The sequence below is a fragment of the Phodopus roborovskii genome, unplaced genomic scaffold (genome assembly GCF_943737965.1).
Source record: "Phodopus roborovskii unplaced genomic scaffold, PHOROB, whole genome shotgun sequence".
NCBI classification, from domain to species: domain Eukaryota; kingdom Metazoa; phylum Chordata; class Mammalia; order Rodentia; family Cricetidae; genus Phodopus; species Phodopus roborovskii.
Window position 1 is genome coordinate 8,880,413 of NW_026126558.1, and position 22,561 is coordinate 8,902,973.

Consider the following 22,561-nt stretch of genomic DNA (forward strand, 5'->3'; position numbering starts at 1 on the left):
CAGGAGCACACCATGACAAAAGATTCTCAGGGGATTCCATGGATAAATCAATAGGCTAGATCACTTTGCGATAAAGGGACACAAAGAGGGAGCAACATCCAGACTATGAAGCTACTCACAGTTTGGCCTGAAACAGGGTTACCAAGTGCTACCACTTTGGAAAACTAAAGACTACTGTTAGGGATTGCTAAGAAGTAGCCTTTTGAGAGGGGATTGCAACATGTCACTAGTTATGCCGGGTAAGACAGTTTTGGGTCTTCATTCAGGGTCCTAGATATGAACTGAAGACTGACATGCCATTCACCATAGCACAGCTTGGCCCCTGAGTACAAGGCTGGGAGGTGAAAATAGCTGTAGCTCCAGGGAAGATCTAGAAGTAAGTGAGGGTCGTGAACCAGGAGCATGTACAGGAGTGTGGGAGGGACCAACACAAGCACTAAAGACATTTGAGGAGAGGTGTAGAGCAGCTGGAGCTGTTTTCAGGGGCCAGTTAAGGTTGGCATGGAACTGTGGCCACAGCCTGCCAGGAGTCCATAGCTGACCACTGGCAGCTCACACACAGTGTCTCTTCATTTCAGGCAAGGGAGGAGGGGCATGAGTAGGAGAGGACCTGTAGGAGGTCTGGGCAGAATCTAGGAAGAAGTCACACCTATGGTGTTGTGAGCACAAAGGGGTAAGGGTAACAAGAGCTAGGAAGGGTAGCTGATGGTCTGAGTGTGCTGTCTACCCAGAGATCAAGGTCCACTACTGTGGAAACAGCACACCAGGTTTAGAACATAGGTAACAAACTCATGATAGGACAAAAAAGTGACCTGACACTAATTAAGTGCTTGATGGATACTGTATCTCATTCTTATATAAAGGACCTATGACACAAACGTGTCCTTTACTGTTCCCATCACCACAGACCCATCACTGTGTGGTGAGGAGAGTAGCCCCTCCTTTTCTTAAGCAAAAATAAATAAAACATGTAAACCCTAACTACATGCTGACAGAGTCCTTGCAAAGTGAATACACCCATGTGGTCAGCTTCAAGGACAGAACAGCCAGGGCTTATACCTTCCCATGAAGAAATACCACACTGAAAGGTACTCAAAGGATGATGACATTCTTACTATGACTCCATGTGTCAAGGCAGCAACCACACAAGCTAGAATGATCTTGGGGTGCACCATCAACTGTTTGGTCTAAGCCAGATAACAATGTTGTTTGTGCTTGTACTAATGAGAATGCTGAGAATACTACAATTATGCACCTTGGAAGCCGTGATCAGCTTCCCTTTCCATGGCAATACTGTGAGTAGCTATGGCCCAAGCTATTAGCTATCTGCTCACACTATTAATTAACCTCATCTTTAAGTTCATAGCAAACCTGGATTCACCTATTTATACAGAATATATTTGCAAAGGCATTTTAATTTGATGCACTTAAGAGAATTTAAACATGATGAAAGGAGGGTGCTGGAGGGATTGGCTCAGCAGTTAAGAGCAGTCGCTGCTCTTCCAGAGGTTCTGAGTTCAATTCCCAGCAACCACATGGTAGCTCACAACCATAACTGTAGTCCCATGGGCTCCAATACCTTCTCCTAGTAAACAAATGGACATGCAGACAAAACACCCATATACATAAAGTACATAAATAAATAAATCTTAAAAAAAAAGATGAAAAGAGACAGCAGAGAGCTCCTGAGAATCTGCCCAGCATCCAAAGGCATTGAAATTAAATCATGCTGAGCTGCCACAGGAACATCGGAGAGGAAGTGGAGGGAATTCATGGTTGGGAACAGCTATTTGGAGACAGGAACACAGGTCTCTCATCTGTGAGGGGTTGGATAAAAGGGACTTGACTGGTAGAGTTCCAACAATGTAAGGCCCACTGACCACTATGGCCCTAAGCATAGTTGTCTTGCCAGGAGAGCCAAGAGGAAGGTTTTAACAAAGAAAGGCTCCTATTGTTTCCCTCTGAGATGTCTCTCTGTGAAACTCAACCTAACTTTTTTCTTCTGCAACCCTCATCATGTTACATACAAGTGTATCATCTCTGGAAAGAAAAAAAAAAATGACTAACATGTTTCCAAGGCCACGAGAAAAGGAGAGAACTGACTGTCGGTCTCTAATCCAGAGGGAGAAAACAATAGGTGATATTCTCCATGAACAGCAATTGATAGCATTGCCCATACCTAGATGAGCTAGGCATTGTGCCACAGGCTGGGAGCATGGCATGGCAGAGACATGCCTCCTTTTTCCTTGATTTGTCTACCACAGAAGGTTCCAGAACAAACAAACTCCATCCCATAGCCAACATCCAGAAGGATCTAAGAGTGTAATAGCCCAAGTGGCCATGAAGGGAGGACAGGGATTATGATTACATGATCAGCTCCTCCAAGTTTGAGTCCTGGGCTTCTGTGTGGCACTCAAAACTCAAGCCATACACTCAGTGGTAATGGTTCAGTTATCTCAGGCAAGTCCACTGTTTTCCTTCACCATCCCCTAACTCCACTGTTTCCACAATAATCACATGCTCCAGCTCAATGTCAGTCACTGTCCTTCTGTGAACAGGGTCTCTTACTATGTATCTGTAGGTGGCCTGAAGCTTATATATAGATCAGGGGGCCTTGAACTCACATAGATCTGCCTGTCTCTGAGTGCAGAGATTAAAAGTGTGTGCCACCAAGCTTGGCCAGATTGTTTGTTTGTTTGTTTGGGGTTTTTGTTTGTTTTTCAAGACAGAGTTTCTTCAGGTAGCCCTCGCTGTCTTGGAACTCACTCTAGTCCAGGCTAGCCTCAAACTCAGAGACTCGCCTACCTCTGCCTATCAAGTTCTGGTTGAGCTGCAGTTGTTTAATAGGACAAACCAACAACTGAGACAGCTGGGTGCAATTTGGAGGGACTGGCTTGACTTGACTCTAATATTTTTTTTTTGAAATTTGGCAAAAACAGTGTCTTTTGATATGGAGAAAAGGGTGGGACATCCCCAGATGGAAACAGGTTCCCACAGGATATGAAAATATGCCTTCCCTGAGATCCCACTGGAAGTCATGATGGGAGCAAATGATGTTTCATTCTCTTCAGGTTCAGTGCTGTCTGCTGGCCCAGGAGAGAGAGGGTCAAGCACAAAGCTGTGCAAGTGTAGAGGACATCTGTGTCCTGTGGGAGGAGAGATCAAACTACCATCCCGGAGGCAGGAAGCCCTGGCAGGCTGCCTGAAGTCCTCTGCAGAAAGGCCACTAGTGTCCATCTCCGCCTACTCAGGACACCTGTCATCTCTGTTAAGGCTGCCCACACAGCTCCCCAGGGACAAAGGCAGAGATGCTGCCAGTATTCAGAAGCAACTTCAGGAGGGTGCTTGAACACTTCTGAGCCTTCATCAGCACCCCACCCCTTCAAGGCTGACTTCCTCTCCCACCTTGCCTCTCCCTCTGGCTAAACCCCTAGCTGGCCGGAAACCTGCCTCCCCCACCCCCCACACATAGAAATCACAAGCTGACAATGTTCTATATGGGTGCCTTCTGCAGGTCACTGATATCCTCTGACCTCCTCATTTCATCACACCGGCCTGTTCAGTCTATCCTAGGGCAATAACGTAAGCACACAGCAAAGTTGGGAAAATAACCAAAATATGCAATGAAAACATTCTGTAAATTTTGTCACATTAATTCTGGCACTTCATTGACATATGAAAGCAATAATGACAGTGGGGCATCAGGAGAAATTTTTTTGTTAAATGAAAATGAGACCAAACTGAAAAGGAAGGCAGACCTGGCTGCCTTCGCAAGTTGCTGTAGGGATTAAATGAGGATGAAGGAGGCCTGTCCAAGAGCTAGAAGTACTCAGCAGCTTATGAATACTAGGTGTTTGAAGGGAGCTCAGCATGAAAATCCACAGAGAGGAAAACTCTGACAGCCATGCTCAACATGCAGGTGGGTATTCACTTATGAGGATTGAACACAGGCAGTCCTTCAGAGGAGTTTTAATCCACTGAGAATTATCCTTGCAATAGAAACTTTTTTTTTTGAGATAGGGTTTCAGCTCTGGAGTGTTGTGTTACAGGTATATTCCATTATACCCAGTATATGTGGTGCTGGGAGCTGAACCAGGGTTTTGAACATGCTAGACAAGTACTCTACCAACTGAGCTACATTTCCAGCCCTTGGTTTTTGGTTGTTTCTTGGTCTGTTTTTGTTTCAAGGCAGGATTTCACTTTGTAGTCAAGGTGGGCCTACAACTCAGTAGGTAACTCAGGCTGGCCTCAAACTGACCATCCACTTGTCTCACAGAGAATATAAATATGTACCATCACTCCCAACTTTAGCTTTGCTTTTTGAGAAGAAAAAAAAAAAAAGTTGAAGAAGGGCATAATGAGAGAACACTGAGAACTTTTATTGATGTTACTGAGACAGGATCTTACACTGCAGCCTACATTGGCCTAGAAACCACCTGCTTCATCTTCTGGAGTGCTGTCTTATGGGTGTGCTCCACTATAGCTGGCTAGGTACTAATTTTATTATGGAGTGAGATTGGTCTGTGCTGCAGGAGGCATCCTCATGGTGACCATCTGGATGCAAACAGCCAATACCTTGGATTCAAGACTCCATTTTCAGAACTCCTTCCCCACATCTAATACAGGCTGCCTGTGGCTGATCTGAGATACTTCATGCTTTGGAATATGTGCATTTTACAAGTATGCCTTATACACATAGCCCAAAGGTAATTTTATACAGTATTTTTGTATGCCTGTGTTTGGCTTGAACCCTCACATGAGGGTTGATGCTGAGGGTTTCAGACTTTGAAGGGCTAGGAACTTTTCTCAGATTACAGGTCCTCAGCCTGTGCTCAGGTATAGAGAAGGCTCATCCGTGTCACTCACTAGCTTAGCCTAGAAGGCTGCTCACATTGTGAAGACAAAACCAGCTGTCTCAGCAAAGGAGCTTCAGAAAGCCCCCAAGCAGCAGCACTATACTTACCCTTGCCCAATCATCCACCCTTTTCCTCTTTCCCCTCATAAACCACATGGTTCCTGGCCAGACATGCAATAACTTCCTCTTTATTCAATTCAGGTTCTCAGTTCCATGCCTTGTAGGCTGGGGCTTCTAGGCTCCCTGTGCTTCTGAGTCAATACCTAGTCACCTACCTCATCTCTTTGATACCTGACGAAAACTTAGACTGACACCTCTGAAAATCTAATTCTGGTTGATAGGTGAGAGAAGAGAGCAATATATGAAGTACCACAAGAGTGGCAGGAGACTGTCATTTCTGCTCCTGCCATCCCCAGCCTGTACTAAATATAGCCCAATACCTGGAAGTAGCATGGGGGAGGAGGACTAGCCATCCAGTCCTAGATTCAGGGAAAGGAATAAGGTGGCTTGGCTTCCAGACAATGAGCCCGATCCCCAATCTTTCATTGCAGCCTTGTCTCTATTCTGGGCTCTCCAGTGGCCTCAGTATCAGGTAACCTGTGCACAGGCACCTCAGCCTGAAAGGCAGGAAACTCCCTTTCAGTTAGAAAAGTCTGGATGGATGGAAACCTCTCTGTTTTTCTTGGACAAGTAAGTTAAGTACAAAGACAGGAAAAGCAAAATTAAGCCTGGTAAGACCCCAACTGTGGGGCTGAAGGATGGCAGAGGAGAGGTCTGCAAGAGGAAAACACAGAAGCCTCCCTTTATCTATGGTGTCCTTGTGGCCCTCAGTCAACTGCAGTCTGAAAACATTAAATGGAAACTTTCTGTTTTAAATCATGTGTTGTTCTGAATAGTGTGATGGGACCTTCTGATATACTGCTCCATCTTGCCTAAGAGGTTATCTGTTCCACTGTGTTAGTAGCCAGTGCTTGGATTTTAGTAGCCTTTATTTATGTAATAAGAGCCTCAAAGTAAAAGGGCTATATGCTGGCTATAGCATTACAGTGTACTGTGTCACTGCTCATCATATTGCCATCGTTGTTAATCTCTTGGAGTGCCTAACTTGTAAATTAAACTTTATTATTAGTTTGGTATCACTAGGGTTTTCAGGTACCTATGGGAAACCACTGCATAAAAAGTTTATGGCAAGGGAAGATAAGAAAAGCTGGGTAGAGTCATGGGAAACAGTCAAAACCAAAACCCGCAGAGACTAATGCCTGCTAAAGCCAAGATGTCAACACTTCCCAAGACTTAAAAAACATGACTGAGAGTCTTATAACTTGACATTCAGAGCATCCAGGGTTAATCCATGAACCAGGAAAGTCCTCATAAGAGAGATGAATGCTCAGATCACCCAAGAGGGCACAGCTACTGGAATCAGCTGACAGAGGTTTCAGAATGGCTGTTATTAAAAATACTCAAAGAAGCAAAGCCAGGTAGTGCTGACATGGAATGAAGAAAATTTAAAAGTCTCAGGGGAGAAGAAGATAAGGGGAAATCAAACAGTAATTATAGGACAGAAAATTAGAAACTCACTGGAGAGGATCAGAATGGGATGGCGGAGCAGAGTCAGCAAACACTAAAAGGTTAGCAAGCATCTGATCCCAGCAACAGAGAAAAGATGAGGAAATGAACTGAGTCTGCAGACAAGGGACAACAGCAAAGGATCCAACGTGTGTGTGTGAGATAGAAAGAAAGACAGCATAAAACAGAGAAGCAAGCCATTTCCAAAAGCGATGGCTGACAAAGGACAGAGCCTATAGATCCAAAGAGCTGACTAATTCTGGAGAATCTATTTCACATCCTCACACACCCAAACACATATCATACATGCATCACACACATATAACCCAACAGTCAAACAGGATGGAAGTATCATGGCAGCACGGGCCTATTATTTTAGCATGCAGGAGGCACAGACAGGGAGATCTGAAGCTCAAGGTCATCTTCAGCTGCATGCTGAGTTTGAGGACATGAGACCCTGTTTCCAAAAATCCAAAGAAAGGAAAGAAAATACCCCTTGGATGCAGCTGAGCAACCTTTAGAAAGCCATTTTCCTCTCACCACCTCTAAGCTCAGGTCACCTAGTCACTCACCACTCTGGATGGATGCTGGCCCTGGGCATCAGGTTTCTGTGTCCTCCATCAGATCAGGCATCTCTCTCTCTCTCTCTCTCTCTCTCTCTCTCTCTCTCTGTGTGTGTGTGTGTGTGTGTGTGTGTGTGTGTGTGTGTACAGGTGCCTATGGAGGCCAAAAGAGAGTGTCACATACCTTGGAAATGGAGTTACAGGTGGGTATGAGCCATTTAACATGGGTGCTGGGAACTGAACCTCAGTCCTCTGCATGAACAACAAGTGTCCTTAACTGCTGAGCCATCTCTACAACTACAAAAATTAATATTTTTATCTCTGCTTTGTCCATGGCCTTACCACCCCAAAGAGCAAAGCATCTGCATACATCACTGGGAATCCCTCTGCATGGGAGGCCTGGGTATCCTACAATACTAAACACATGACTGCAGAGCCCAGCAAGCTCACCCCCAGATGTGCACTGTTCTGAGGGGAGTAACACATTCATAGATCTGTTCAGCAGTGATCATGCTAAGAGCTAGAGATAACAAGGTTGAAGGGAGCCTCCTTGACAGTTCACCTGATTCCATCTGTGAGACATTTTCCAAAAGACAGAGAGATGTCCTTAACTGGTGGAGTTGGGGAGGGGCATTGTCAAAGAGGGTTTAGGGTGACAGAAACTGCTTCCTAATTGAATTCAGTAGTGATTGAATGAATCTATGTGTTTTAAAGTATACTCCAAAATGTCCACTTTACTGATAATTACAAGGAAGAGAAGCAGCAGATGTAGCTGAGTACCCAAGATGCAACCCAGGTTGAACATTTACTCTTTCTTTGGAAAATGGCTGGAGTGTAGAGAGCACTTACCTGGCATCACAAAATAAACTTAGAAAAAAAGGGGGGGGGAACTCTAGAGACCCCAGACTCAGCAGCTGGCTTCACCCTCCCACCACCTAGGACCTGAATTTGGTATTCAGACCCAGGTTTCCACTGTCCTGAGAGACCTCAGCTACAGCCCTCCCTGACAGGCAGCTCTGAACCAGGTCCTTTGAGAATATGAGTCACCTCAGGCTCTGTCATCAGCAGGCCCCAGAGGACAAAGATGTTCCCGCCTACAGTCTCAGTCTCACTTGCTCATGACAACGAAGCTCAGTGTGGGCCTGAAAGCTGGAGAGGGGCTGGAAATGAGAAAGGGTCAATTCCAAGTTCTCTGCCAGGTGGAGAGGGAGTTAGATTGGGAGGGAAGGGAGGAGAGCTGGGCTTCCCAGTCAGACTCCTTATCCACTGCCAGTGGAGAGAATGGCATCCATGCTCAAAACCTACTACATCAGGCAGGTTTAATGTTTTAACTGAACAGGGCAGGCAACTTCAGAGAGAGTGGCTGCCTGTGAAAGGTGCCACTGCATAGTAAGAAAGACAACCAAGTAAGAGAAAAGCAGGCAAAACTCACAGGGACACAGGGGAAAGTCCCACCAGGCTTCTTTGGGAAGCTCCAATGACACAGGACTAACAAGGAAAACACCTCCCCCACTCGACAGGCCAGATGCATGACATGCCATAGTGCACACTGCCACTGTGAGACCCCCTGCTGGGTACTCTTCAGGATATACCCATGCTGGCCTTCTCCTTCAGCATCAGCCATGAGTCCAGGGCAGCACAGAAACTTTACACCGGGTGTGGGGGTCAGGGACAGTAAACTATGCCAGGAGCCCCCAGGATTTCTGTGTCACAGAAAACCAGATGAGTTCCAGCACCTCAGACTGCTGACAGGATGAGCAAGGAACTGCCCTTAAGATGAATGTTACCCTCTAGGGTGGGAGAGCAGATGCTTCTAGAACTGCTGGGACATGAGCTTCAGTCCTTGCCAGGAGCAACAATGCATGCTGTAGGCTTCCTTCAGACTCTCCTGGGTGGAGCTCCATTTCCAGTCAGCTCCTTGAATACCATGGCCCATGTTGACATGTAAGGTCATCTTGACTTTCTGCATTGTGCCAGGCATCCACCCCACCCCCTTTCCCTATAAACCAACAGCACTGACCCAGAATCTTCACCACTGACTGCCCAAGAGTCAGAGCCGCAGATAAACAATATAAAACACTTGCCTCTGCCTCACCCAGGAAGGAAACGAGCAGGAGAGTGTTTGTGCCTATCTACCACATTTCACCTGTTCAAATACCTCCATGGTATTTGAGTGGGGCAGAGCAATCCAAAGGAAAGAGCAAGAGTGGCCAGGCAAGTCACCAGAGCCACACCCTCATCTTTTGAGGGAAGTGCCTCTGTGGCAGAGAGGAGCTGCACTGACACAACCCTCTCCCTCCTGGGGCTGGGTCCTGAGCAGCAGCAGGTCAGGCTCAGCAAGGCTCAAGAACAGAGACCTGAGTCTAACAGACCACACCAGGCCTTCCTGTCCCCATGGCCTCACTTTACACATGCTTTTCCTGGAGTAATTCACCTCTGCCTCTTGCTGAAGAATATTGAATTTCTACAACTTCCTAAAAATGCCACCTCAGATTCTTCAGACAACTTGATACAAGAGATTAAATAAGCTTTGTGGGTCAGAATCCCCTAAATACAGTGTGGGGTGGTGGTGCCATGACTGTTTCATCTTTCCAGTGGCCAGAAAGAAGAATATATATAGACACACGGGGCAAGATATTAGAGTCATACAACAAGAAGAGAAAGACACACTATGAGACCGAAATATAGAGGATAATACTGAGGCAGAGAAATGAACGCAGAGACTCACAGGGGGTGGGGAGAGGAAGGGAGAGAGATTGAGAGAGAATTGGATACACATATAGACAGAGACAACAAGTAGGCACTTTACTGTATGCCAATACTTGGCATCTGGGATACTACTGAATTTTGGATTTTTGGAGGGAAACAAGGTTTCATTATGTGTCTTAAACTCAAGGGCTCAAGTGTTCCTAATGTCTCAGCCTCCTTAGTAGCTGAAACTACATCTGTGTATGCCACTCATTACAGAAGTTTTGTACAGTTAATAGCTCTCTGGAATTTTCTCTTGATAAAACTTCATTTGAAATTGGGTGGTGGTGGTGCACATCTTTAATCTCAGCACTCAGGAGGCAGAGGCAGGGGGATCTCTGTGAGTCTGAGGCCAGCCTGGTACACAGCTAGTTCAAGGACAGCTAGGGCTGTTACACAGAGAAACCCTGTCTCCAAAAACAAACAAACAAACAAACAACAATAGCAAAATCTTCATTTGGATGGAAGGATGGGTTTTCAGGTGTCTTGAAGAGATCTTGCTGCATCCTCTCCAGGGCCTTGTGTGACATGGGTACTCCTCTGCATGCTGTGTAAAACTGCCACCAATTGCACTACAGTCAAAGCCAGCCAAATACAATGCTGCTTGCACTCCAGGCAGGGCAGTCTAACTGGGCTTTTCCAGCAGTGGCAAGGACTTCTTGGTTATTAAAAGTAATGGCTATCACAACCCACCAGACAATGAGCCACATGGGCCAGGTCCGTTGTTATTTCAGTCTGTAGGTGCAGAGACCTTAAGGTTTAGAAAGTTACATAGCAGTCAGGGACCAAAGAGCAACAGCAGAAGTCCAGAGAGAGCCAGCAGAGCCTGTCCCCACAGCCTTGCTATGCTAGATTGTGGACACCACTTACAGCTAGAAAGGACTCTGTGTTCCTTTAGGGGTCCATCCCATTACAGGATTGGTCCAGGCTAGGCTGGCAATGTGGGAGGGGCCAGGAATGGTCTAGAGGCAGACACAATGCCAGGTCCTTAGGTCACTGGGACTCTGTTCATCCTGTGCTGCTCAGGCTAGAGCTAAAATTACTGTCTCTCCATAGACTCTGTCATGCATGGTTCCTCTTACTAGAGGCTGAACCAACAATGTGGCCCAGCCTTAGGCTTGAACCCCTAAACCTGTGAGCTAAACAAACCTTTCTCCTCACTCAGCTATCTCTGGCATTATGCTTCAGTAATGAAAGCCGATGAACATAGATAAGGCCCCTTCAAATAGCCACAGTGGGCTGCCAGCCCCTGGCTGTGGGACACTAACAAGAGAGACCGTTCCTACTTTGGACTGGCTGTCAACCCTGCTTCGTACATAGATTCCACAGCTGCTGCTTTCACACCACTTCCTCTTCCTTCCCACAGAGGACACAGATGGGAGGATACAGGGTTTTACTCCAGAGTTCAGGTAACTTGCTTGCCAGCCATTGATTAGGTGCTTGCTGGCCCCAGGGGTGTGAAGATAAATGGGATATGGTTTCACATCCCAATCACAAGCTAGAGACACACCGAAAGTATCTTAGCATACTGACACATGCCACAACTCTAGATGCAGATGCTAATGACAGCACTGAAGTGGAACCCTGACTTTGCCTGGGGTCACCTTCAGAGCCTTATTTTCCTGGTGCTGGGGAGGTAGCTCTGGGTAAAGTACCTGCCTCACAAGTGGGGAGACTCAGTTGAAAGCAAGAGGACCCCAGAACCCCTGGAAAGCCATGAGAAACAGTGTTCATTTATAATCTATGTTCCTACAGCAAGATGAGACGTGGAAACAGAAGGATCCTTGGAAACTCGTGGGCCGCTAACCTGGCATGTACATTGGCTAACAACAATCCTGTCTCATATAAGTGGAAGGAGAAGACTGACACCTTAATGCTACCTTCTGACCGTTTCATGAGCACCGTAGTACTATACTCACAAATCAACATGGACATGGATGGACAGACAGACATACACACAGGGAGGGAGGGAGAAAGAGAGGGAAGGAGGGAGGGAGAGAAAAAGCACATTTCTGTGCCAAATCTGGTTGGAACCTGAGCATACCAGACACAAAAACATATTTAAGACCAAAAAGCAGATGGTATAAAACAGCAAGAGTAAGGATAGAGGTGGACTGACGTCCCTCACATAGCTAATGCAGTTTTACTCAGACTTACCTGGAGAACTGGGTGAGATAAACAATACTGAAAGACTAACACAGCTTCAGTTTACATTTGGAAGTAACCCCCCAAATCATACAATTCAAACATATATAATTGGTGGATGTTTTAACCACAATAAAATCATCTCCAACTCTCTTACTGATATTCTTATACAACAAGTGCTAAAATTATCTCAAAACTCTCTCATGGGTACTCATATACAAGATCTAAACACCTTCAGTCCCCACTCTTCCCTTACTTTGTAATATAAACACATGTCCTTCAGAAACATGGGGGTGTAAGATTTGCAGGTGCCACAGGGTCCTGCCATCCCAACATTCATGGCATCTAAACAGTGTAAGGACCACTGTGTGTGTATAGATGTAGTCCTTCTACTGCTTGTGGCAACTATCTGTCTACAGGTGACCTTTTCACCTCAGCTCAGTTGCTCTCACTGGAGGCTGCACTCATTTGTTCTATCCTCCTAGGGAAAGAAATATTAGGTTGAGAAACTCCAACCTGGGCCAAATAGGAATGAGAAGGTGGGCTGTGCATGGAGTTACCAAGTTCCCAGATAAGGATCTTCTCCGTGTCACCAGAGGTGATGGAGTAAGCATCATGGATTACAGCAGAGCAGGGCATCTCTCCACAGCATGGTGGATCTTCAGCCTGTAAATTTCCTTTGAATATAGCTAGGCTTCTCACTGTAGCACGCTGTGCCTTCAGCAGACTGGTCTCTATAGCAGGAACTTCCCCGCCTAGTGTAGGGTGCTTAAGGCCAGTGTGACACTACAAATGTCTCAAAGCACTGTCCCTAGGCAGGTTTTCCTGCTCTACACTAGCTCTAAGCAACAGAAACTCCAAAGAATCCTGACCCTTTCAGTTGCTTCATGTTGAACTTTCCTTGGTTTTGCTGTTCCCCCAAATCCCACCAGCATAGTAATCAAGATGGTCCTTGACATAACAGCCATACAAAATGGGTAGTACTTCTTGGTGACAAGGAAGCCTGGACATGAAGCTGCCCTGTTAGGCATCAAAAGCACTGACTACGGAGCTGCATCTACATGCTTAGTGGAGACTTTATGTGCTTCGCCACATGCCCACTGAGCTGCTGAGCAGAGTTCACTGCATTTACAGTGGGACACACTTTGTCTGGCGTGGGTTGGAGGGGTGGGGGGGGGTTGAAGAGTGGGGGATGGGGAGGTGGGGGTGAGTTGGGGGACAAGACAAACAGGGAGCTTCTGTTTCAGTCAGAGGTACTGAAGAATGAGCAGAAACCATAGCACTGTCATTAGTGCTGTGAGTGAAACATAAATGTAAACAGATTAGAGCTGAACTGCCCTGTGGCAATGGCCATGTGTCAGTCTAAACTAAGATGTCAGGGCCACCTGATTTCAAACTTCGTGCAAGTGTGGGGGGGGGAGAATTTAAAGTCTCTCAGTAATAATTATCATAGGTAGGTATGGTGGTGTTAACCTGCAATTCCAGCACTCAAGAGGCTGAAGCAGGAGGATAGTGAATTCTAGGTCCACTTAGACTACATAGTGAGACCCTATCTAAAATAAACAAACAAACAAATAAAACACAATGTTGTGGGGATAGAGAGGTGGCTCAGTCATTAAAAGCATTGTGTACTCCAGAGGACTCAGGTTTGATTGCTAGTACCCATATAGTGGTTCACACCTGTCTGTAATTCCAGTCTCAAGGGATCTGATATCCTCTCCATCTTCCATGGGCACCAGACCCACATGTGGTACACAGACATGCATACAGCTATACACATAAAAATAAATAAACATTTTTTTTAAAATTTCAGAGACAGGGTTTTTCTGTGTAGCTTTGTAGACCAGGCTGGCCTCACTGCCTCTGCCTCCCAAGTGCTGGGATTAAAGGCATGTGCCACCACCACCTGGCTAAAATTAAATAAACCTTAAAAAAAACTACATCATGTGGAAATGATGTTTTGTTATACTAACTACATAAAAAATCATTAAATTCATTTTACTGTTTCCTCTATTTAAAGGAGCTTAATGTAGCTTCTAGAACAATTTGCCCATGAGGCTCACCTTGAATTTCTGCTGAGTGGTGCTGAGAAGGAATGGCTGGGCAGGGAGACTCCAGCTTGAAAAGGCAGGGAACCTGACCATGCAGCCAACAATGAGGTAAGACCTGGGTCAGGCAGGAACTGGGGCTGCAGGGCTTCAGGCTAGTCCTGGAGGAAAGGTGAACGATCTAGGCTTATATCCTAGGAGCAATTGGCTAGGACCGATTTCCACTCTGGTCAAGGAGCAGACTGAATGCTAGCAGAACAAAATTAGGACTACCAAGAAGAGGCACTGACCTCAGACCTGCAGCCTTGGGCTCTGGTACTGGGAGTACCAGGGTTACAGGCATGTACCACCAGCCCAGCTCTAAGCATGCTCTTGATCTGAGTAGAAGCAGCATTAGGCTGGGTTATTAGCCAGCTTTCCATTTCCTTTGGACCATCCCAAACTAAAATACCAGGGGAGGACATCTCAGATTTGATGCTGCTTGGATTTCATTTAAGTCTTTTCATCCATTCCTAGTATTTACAGTTTTCCAGGATGGGGCTCCTGTTTTTCCAGGGCCATTACTCCATTCTCTGGAACCCTAGCTTTGTACTCCAGTTTTAGTTTACCCCTCCCAATTCAAGCATGTTGGCTCAACAGCAGCCACGGGTGCCTGTCAACTTTGGTATTTTCCAACTGCTCTGGATATGCTCTTTCTAGTGTCCCATTTTCCCCAAGCTCAGTGGCTACTTTGCAGCTGTGACTCATCTGCTCTGAATCATGCCTGCCTACGATGCAAAGGCCAGGGAACTGTCTCTGGCACACATCGCTGGGTAGGAGCCCCTGCCTGTGGTCTGCACATAGCACAATGCCCTGGACAGGGGTAGTAAATAAGAGGAAAACAACCCCCTGCTCTAGTCTTTGTTGGATATTTTACTGCCCTGAAAAGGGTTGTGGCCACCCACTTCTCTACAGGCAGGAAAAGGCTTCTGGGAGGAGTCCATACAGCCAAGCTCCACTGCAGGTTTTACTCTTGACAATCCTCTCTCCACAATACAGTAGGCAGCTCCAGGGACATTGTCTTAGTGTCCCTTTATTTTCCAAAGTTGGTGATTGTCACAGGCACCACCATTCTCTCTCTCTCTCTCTCTCTCTCTCTCTCTCTCTCTCTCTCTCTCTCTCTCTCTCTGTGTGTGTGTGTGTGTGTGTACCCATAAGGCCTAGAGGTGCTCCCCTCCAAACACCCCTACACACACACACACACACACACACACACACACACACAAACACACACAGGGGACTATGACAGAAATACAACATGGACTCTACTAAGATCCTGGGACAGAAAGACATTCATAGACAAACTCATGCAATTCAAACAAGGTCTGAGCCAGGCTAGTGCCACATACCTGTGATCCCAGCACTGGGAGGCTGAGGTAGAAGGACTGTGGGTTCAAACCAGCCAGAGCTACATGGATGTTATTCCCCCAAATTAAAGTCCACAGCTGAGTCAATGAGAATGTTAAGGGAACCTTCACTCACCTGCCCACCTACATACAGCAGCGGCATATCTGCAAGATGGCAGGTGGGCTGGAACACAGAGAGAAACCACATTTTCTCAGGACAGAATAATGGATAAATGGGAGCAAAGAATGGTCCATGCTCCAATAGGGTTGAGCTAGAAATGACACTTGTCACAAAGGGCCACCTCAGAATAGGCAGAACTCTGTTGAGGATGCAAAATTGTAGCTCTTGGGCAGGGGATGGGACAAAGAGTGACTGCTATCACTATCAACTTGCTTTTTTGGATGCGATGGAAACGGTCTAAAATTAGACTATGATGATGGTCTTACCACTCAGTAAAGTTACTAAAAATAACTGAATCGTGAAATGGGTAGATTCTATAACATGTAAAATGTACTTCTACAAGCTGTTAAAGGAAACAGAGGAAACAGAGGAAAGGGGAAGGAGGAGGTTGTTTAAGGTCTATGCAGAGAGAAGATGAGGGGAGTCAGAAGGCACATGAGCATTTGGATCTGAACTGAGAACTGAGAACTCCACAGAAGGGATTGGGCAATAATTTGTTAGCCAGGCTCGGAGAGGCCACTTTCAAGCCACCTGCAGCCTTCTACCTTCAGCATTCTGCACCTCCAAGTGTTAGGAAGTGTTGAGGCCAACTAAGTGAGTAAAGTGGGTGAAGACTCACCTGGCCAGGCCACAATGCTGTGGAAATGGTCCTCTTGGTGGGGAGGGAACCCATAAGGCCTAGAGACTAAATTCTAGGGCTGGTAGGGCAACAGAAAAGCCCAGGCACAGAGGACAAAGGGTCGATGTTGTCTCCAGCACCTGTCAGAGGCACACTAACAGGGGACCTACAGGTGACTTGGGCTTACCTAGGGCAGCAGCAGAGTAGACAAGCTCAGGAGCCAGGTCCAGAGCCAGGGAGCCTGGATTCGCAAAATTCTTGGCTCCTCCATGCCTAGTATCTCAGCTGTAAATTGGGATATTACCAGTGGCTACTTCAGACTGCTTTTTGTCAGGATTGAGGTGACAACACTATACAGCTGGACACAGTGCTTGTCATGGCAGAGTGTACCCTCTAATAAGCACCAGATAACATAAGGCTCTGGACAATTTCACACTCTTGGAATGTAAGATCATCTGACCCTGCCCCCAGAGTCCCTTGTCCTCACTCCTGACAGCACTAACCCAGCTAATAAGTTTGGAGAACAGGACACTGAAAACCACCCTTCCCGAGAAGCACTTTCCTCACATTTATCTCAAATGTGCTACCATCAAGTTATTTCTTCTAGCACGTTCCTTCCCAATATGGAACTCCTGGCAGGGGTATGCCCTCATCTCTGAATGCACAGGAACAAGCTAGTCGACTTGGCACAGAAGGAGCAGGAGGAAAGAAGGCTGAAAGAAGAGACAACAGCCCTTCAGTGACTGGGAATGAAAACATAAAAAGAGCATCAGGTTTCTGGAAGGAGCCCTGAGATGCTGGCAGTAATGGTGCCTTGTGGAGGTTAGGTAGGGCAGCAGACTGACCAAAGCAACGTTTCTTTAACATCTCTTGCTACCATTTGAATTTGGTACCAGCCACATGGATTACCTAATCAAAAAATACTAGCAACCTAGACATTGAGGCACAGATTTGTGATACCAGAACTTAGAAAGCTGGGGTAGGATTGTGAGCTGTGGGCTAACCTGGGCTACACAGCAAGATCCCATCTCAAGGCAAAATAAAACAAGACAAGAATTTAGAAAGCCAGGAAGGGAAGAACAATATTCTGTCCCCACAAATCTCCAACCATCCTGACAGGATCTCCTGGAATGCTTTTACACAGTCAAGGGTCAGAGAGTGCATGTCCCAACAGCTGCAACAAACAACCTTGGGAACCAACCAGGACACAGCTTCTCTTATGTCATCACCTCCTCCACAGAGAGGTGTGAAGTCAACAGTGAGCAGAACACTGATGGGATATCTTCATCTCACTGCTAGACCTGACAAGATATTTCTACTCCATTGGGCAGAACCCAGCAAAAAGCCAAGGAACAAAATCCTATTTCAGGACCTGCCATGAAGCACACAATCATTTCATACTTCCCCTGAAGGCTGGGAGGATCGTGGACACTTCTCAAGAAAACATCTAAATCACTGTCATTGTCCCTAAACATCACCATGCACCTTCTCCCAATTTTCCCCTTTAAAAATGTCACTGCATTTATTTGTTTTTTTATTTGCTTGGTAGTGTTTTGAAATAGGATCTTACTTTATAGCTATGACTGACTTAAAACTTACTATGAAACTGACCTCAAACTTGCCGCAATCCTCCTGTCTCTGTCTCCCAAGTGCTAGGATTACAAATGAGTGCCACTACACCCAACAAAAGTCACTAGATCTTGTGGTTGGAAGATGTTAAATTGAATTATGCCCCCCCAATTAACTGAAGTTCTAATCCCAGAATTTCTCAGTGTGAACTTATTTGGAAAGGGTAATCATAGATGTGACTGGTTGAGACCAGAGAGGAATACCATGGGCCCTAAATTCAGTACAACTGGTACCCCTATAAGAGAAGACCTAGAGACAAGAGAAGACAACCATGTAATCACAGAGACAGAGGCTGGAGTGCTTCAGTTCTAAGGGAAGGATATCTGGGCTCACCAACAACCACTAGAGGCTGAAAGACAGAAGGTCATCTCTCTCTGAGTCCCTGAGAAGGACTAGCCCTGCTCATGCCTCAACTTTGGAATTCTGATCTACAAGCCTCTGAGAGAATACCTTTATCTTTTTGAGACACCCAGTTTGTGGCACTTTGTTACAGGTAGTTGCTCTAGAAGACTAACAGAGCCCATCACTTGCCTTCCCTTTCCATCCACCCATGCCTGAACTCTTCTGCCCAGTGATCCACTGCCAGCCAGCTTCTATCTCCAGTAAGATAAAACCAACTCAGTGTCCATCTCAGTAGCACAATCTCCAGTTTTATAAGGCCCTGGCTGAAATAAACAGTTCCTCAGCAAATATACGTCGAGCACTTACTACAAGCCAGCCACTGTTCTGGGCCTGTTGATACAAGCAGCAAACAATGAAAAGATAATGAAAATATTCTCAAAGAATGGAATGGGCTAGGGACCAGGGAAAATAAGCAGATCATTTTGATGGTTAGGGAAGATCACATTTAACATGTGATATAGGAGTGGTGACCTGAATGACAGGGTAATCTTGAAGGAGGAACAGCCAGTGTACAGGCCCTGTGGCACAGCAGACTAGGCATGCTTAAGGAGGGATCTCTGGGAGTGACTGTGTAGCTGCTGACACTGGAGAAACAGGTGAGATCAGTCAGTACCAGCATCACTATCTGGCAGCCCAAAGTAAGTTCATCCAGAGAGACCATGTTATTCTTCAAACTGAAGCCTTTCTTACTGCACTGTTTGTTCTTTATTTCTTGGGACCTTACCCAGTTCTGAATGTCCTGTAATTCTTGCCATCAAGATGTTCCTAGATTACCAGCCCTGATTCCTGCACCTCTCTCGGTAAGTACTCTGGGTGGCTCTCTGTGACCTTCATGAAAAGAACACAGTCTGTGAGGCATGTGGTAAATGAAACCTCTCAGGCCAGACCTTGGCTTTGATACATGTGCCCAAGACTGCCTTGGCTTTCAATCTGGCCTGAACCACTGACCTGCAGAGACAGATAAGACACAAAGCAACCCCCTGCAGTCCTGTGGTGCTGCCCAGATTTAGAGAATGGGATAAAAAGCTTGTTCTTCCCTAACAAGAACAGCTGTGTATGCTAAAAATAGAAAAAAAAAATGCCACAAAACCTCAAACAATGCCACGTACAAAATCTAGGTGAAACCAGCAGAGCTAATAGCAGCTCCCTGGATTTTACAACGTTCCTCTGGAGGAAGGAGGCTGGAGGAAGAAATATTACCAGGGCAGGTCTCCCTAGAACTTCCATGCTGTCTTGCATCATAACAGAGGACACCTGGCCTGTTTGGAAACACTGGGCATTTGAGCAAAGATGCTCTGCAATCTACTTCCTACTGGCTTTCTCAAAGCTTAGAAACAAATCTGAGTTGCCACAGAGGGTGTAGGGAGAGGTAACAGTACAGCGAGCTGGCTAGCCAACCAAGCTGTCAGTGAGGCAAGGAAGGCAGAGAAGGATGCTCCACTCAGTACCTGGCACAGCCCAGCAGGAGTCATAATCTACTCAAATCCATCCCATGTCCCCTTGGGTGATGAGCTACTACTCTCAGCACTTGGAGCAACAAAGTTATTGTGGAGCTTTCTTTGCCTCCAACAGTTAAGTGGCCCCGGACAAGGGAGTCTTGTTTTCCTCATCAGGAGGAATGTCATCTACCACTCCCAAATGAAAGGGTGAACTAAGAGTGCCTGATGAAAGTGCTCTGTAAGCTACCCAGCAAGAGGACACAGTGCTATGGCTGTTCCTTACTGAAGCAGGCTGTCTCCGTGATCAGCTTTTGATTCCTGTTTTTAGACTGGGTCTTTTTATACAGCCCAGACTGATTTTGAACTCATGATACGCCTGCCTCAGCTTCTGGAGTGCTACTATTACAGCCTATGCCATTGTATCTGGCTTTTGATATTTTATTGTTTTTATTATTTAATTTTGTGTATGTATGTGAATATGGGTGCTTGAGAAGGCAAGAAGAGAGTGTCAGATTCTGTGGAGACAAGGTTATAGGTGGTTATGAGCCACCTAAGGTGGGTGCTGGAAACTGAACTGTGGCCCTCTGCAAGAGCAGTATGTGCTCTTAGCTGTTGAGCCTTCTCTTTCATCCCTTAACATATCTTTTAACCTGACTATTTTCCTCTTGAGAAAGAAACGAAGAGATGGGAGAGAAAGAAAGAAAACCTGATATTGACATGATTTTTCCACTCTACAGCTCCCCTGGGGAGGGGGCTGTCCTAAAAGAAGCTCCCTCAGCACCATTTGGAGTTACTATAAAACAACTTACCGTTGAAGAAACAACATGCCGTGAAGATAAAATTGCATTTAGCATCTGTGGTGATACCTCACTTCAATTTCTTTTAAGACTCGTGATATGCTCATCTCACTGCTTATGCTTGAGACATTCTCAAGGAATAGGAATCCACTCCACGTGAACTGATGGTACAGACCACCAATCCAAAAGCCAACCACTGCAAGGAACTCGTGGGATGCAACGGAGACTGAGATAGCCCACCATCACCAACCAAGAAATCACCAGTGTTTGAGGGGGAAAGAAAATCTCGGATGTCAACTTTTTCCAGGAGCCCATCTAAACAGCTTGTCTGCCATCTTGGTCCTCAAAGGCCTAAATATCTGTTTCTGACCACAGTGTGGGAAAAGAGGGAAGGAATGTGCCTCTCTGCTCCTGTCCTGGGGTTCATGCTGTGCCTGCCCTGCTTTCAGGATTAGGGAGGAGGCAGAAAGGGATGAATCAGAACCCCAGCATCGGGTTACAGGCTGGATCTAAGCCTGGCGAGGGCAGCCCGGCTTGACAGCTGCCAGCTCACCTCTACCTCTGACTCACCACCCGGACACCACGTCGGGATCCAGCCCGTGCCAGCGCACCTGTGCCGGCAGAGCCGCACTCCCGCTCATTCTGTTGGTCGCACTCTGTGGGTGCAGCACTTGACCGCCCAGCCTCCTTCCTCCTCCCCTTGTCCCGTTCCCACATCTCAACCCGCAAATGGAGGGAGCGCAGACCAGGGCAAGACTGGGTCGGATCCTCCCAAATCCTGGAAGCTGCTTTGGTGCCCGAGCCTTCTCTGGCGGCCCCGCACAGTCGTGGCCTCAGACCGGCTCGCCGGCCTCGGCGGGCCCCACACTGAGGCTGGCGGAGTGACAGCCCTGCCCGCCGCACCGACCGTCCAGCCGACCCGCCCACGCCGCCAGCGACCCCTCCTCACGCTTCCTCACCCGTCCCCGCGCAGCCACGCCGCGCAGCCCCTCGCGAGCGCAGCACCACAGCCCAGGCCCTCTCACCCCGGCGGCCCGCGGGACCCGGCAGGGGGGCGGACGCCGTCGGGTCCGCAGCTGCTGCGAATGCGCCGCGCGCGACGAGCCGTGCCCGGTCCCTCTGAGGCGCGGCGGAGCGAGCTGTCAGTCAGAGGGGCTCTCCCCGCCCCTTTAGCGCCACGTGACTCGCGGAGCAGCCGGGTCCTTCGGAGGAGTCGCGGAGAGCGCTGTCAGTCAGCCGGGAGCGCCCCGCCCAACCCCGCCCCTCACCCCGCGTGACGCGCCAGCTGCGGGGTTCTCCAGAGCCCAGGAGCGATCCGGGGCGCCCCGCCCCTGGAGCCCACGTGACACGCGAGCAGTCCGGTTCTTCTGAGGCACCGCGAGCGAGCTGTCATTTTGCGGGGAGCGCCCCGCCTCTCTCGGCTTCTGTACGCAGACGCAGGAGCAGCCCTTCGTCCCTGACACGCGGGTTCGCTTAGGAACAGAGTTCCTGCAGAGGGATGACAAGGGCGCGGCTTTTGTGCGCCCAAGAGTGGTTTGGGAGAGGGGAAAGATCCGCAAGGAGCGAGGCCCTGGAGTCAGGTTCAGGACCCTTCCTGGCCCTACCTGAGGTAACAGAGTCCCAGCGAAGTTCCCTTGGGCCGACAAGCCTTTGAAGGCGCGGGTAGCAAACACGCTGAGTCCCGTTTGTCTTCTGAAAGGCGTGTCTTAAAAGGCAGGTAGATTTGCCTCTTTTCATAAACAGCAATAAACACAACGTCCAGCCATACAGCTTCTCCCACATCTCTTCAATAAAGAAACACAAAGAGACTGGGGGTGGAGCTCAGTGGTGGATCGCTGGCCCAGCATAGCCAAGGTCCTGGCTTCCAGGCTCAGAGCCAGGAAGGAAAAGAAAAAGAAAACCAAGGCCGATCTTCATGGATTTTTTTTTTTAAAGTCATGAATGATAGGCAGTGGGACTGGAGTTCTGCTGCTCACTACTCGTAGGTAGTGTGGTAACCAAACACCTGCCCTTTGCTGACAACAGATGCGAACATCTGTCCCACTCAGACTTCTCTTGGGAAAGTTTAAGAGATCATGAGGAAAGGACTGGGAGCTGCTGTTCCTAGAGTTTGGGACATTCCAAGTGTGCATGGCCACCCCAGAAGAAGCTAGACCTCTGGGTGTGAGAGCTTAGTGCCAGCTC

General features: G+C 47.4%; 1 protein-coding gene across 3 annotated transcripts in view; it reads right to left on the reverse strand.

The window, feature by feature from the left end:
• Positions 1–21,566, reverse strand: part of Kiaa0513 (KIAA0513 ortholog) — a 47,542-nt gene extending 25,976 nt beyond the window's left edge. Inside the window, exon 1 of one of the 3 annotated variants that reach the window (XM_051201587.1) lies at positions 21,403–21,566. The gene's annotated coding sequence lies outside the window, so the exon portion shown is untranslated. Of the gene's footprint in view, positions 1–21,336 lie in introns of all 3 variants that reach the window. The other 2 variants (XM_051201588.1, XM_051201586.1) reach the window with 2 other exon arrangements.
• Between the last annotated feature and the right edge of the window lie 995 nt (positions 21,567–22,561).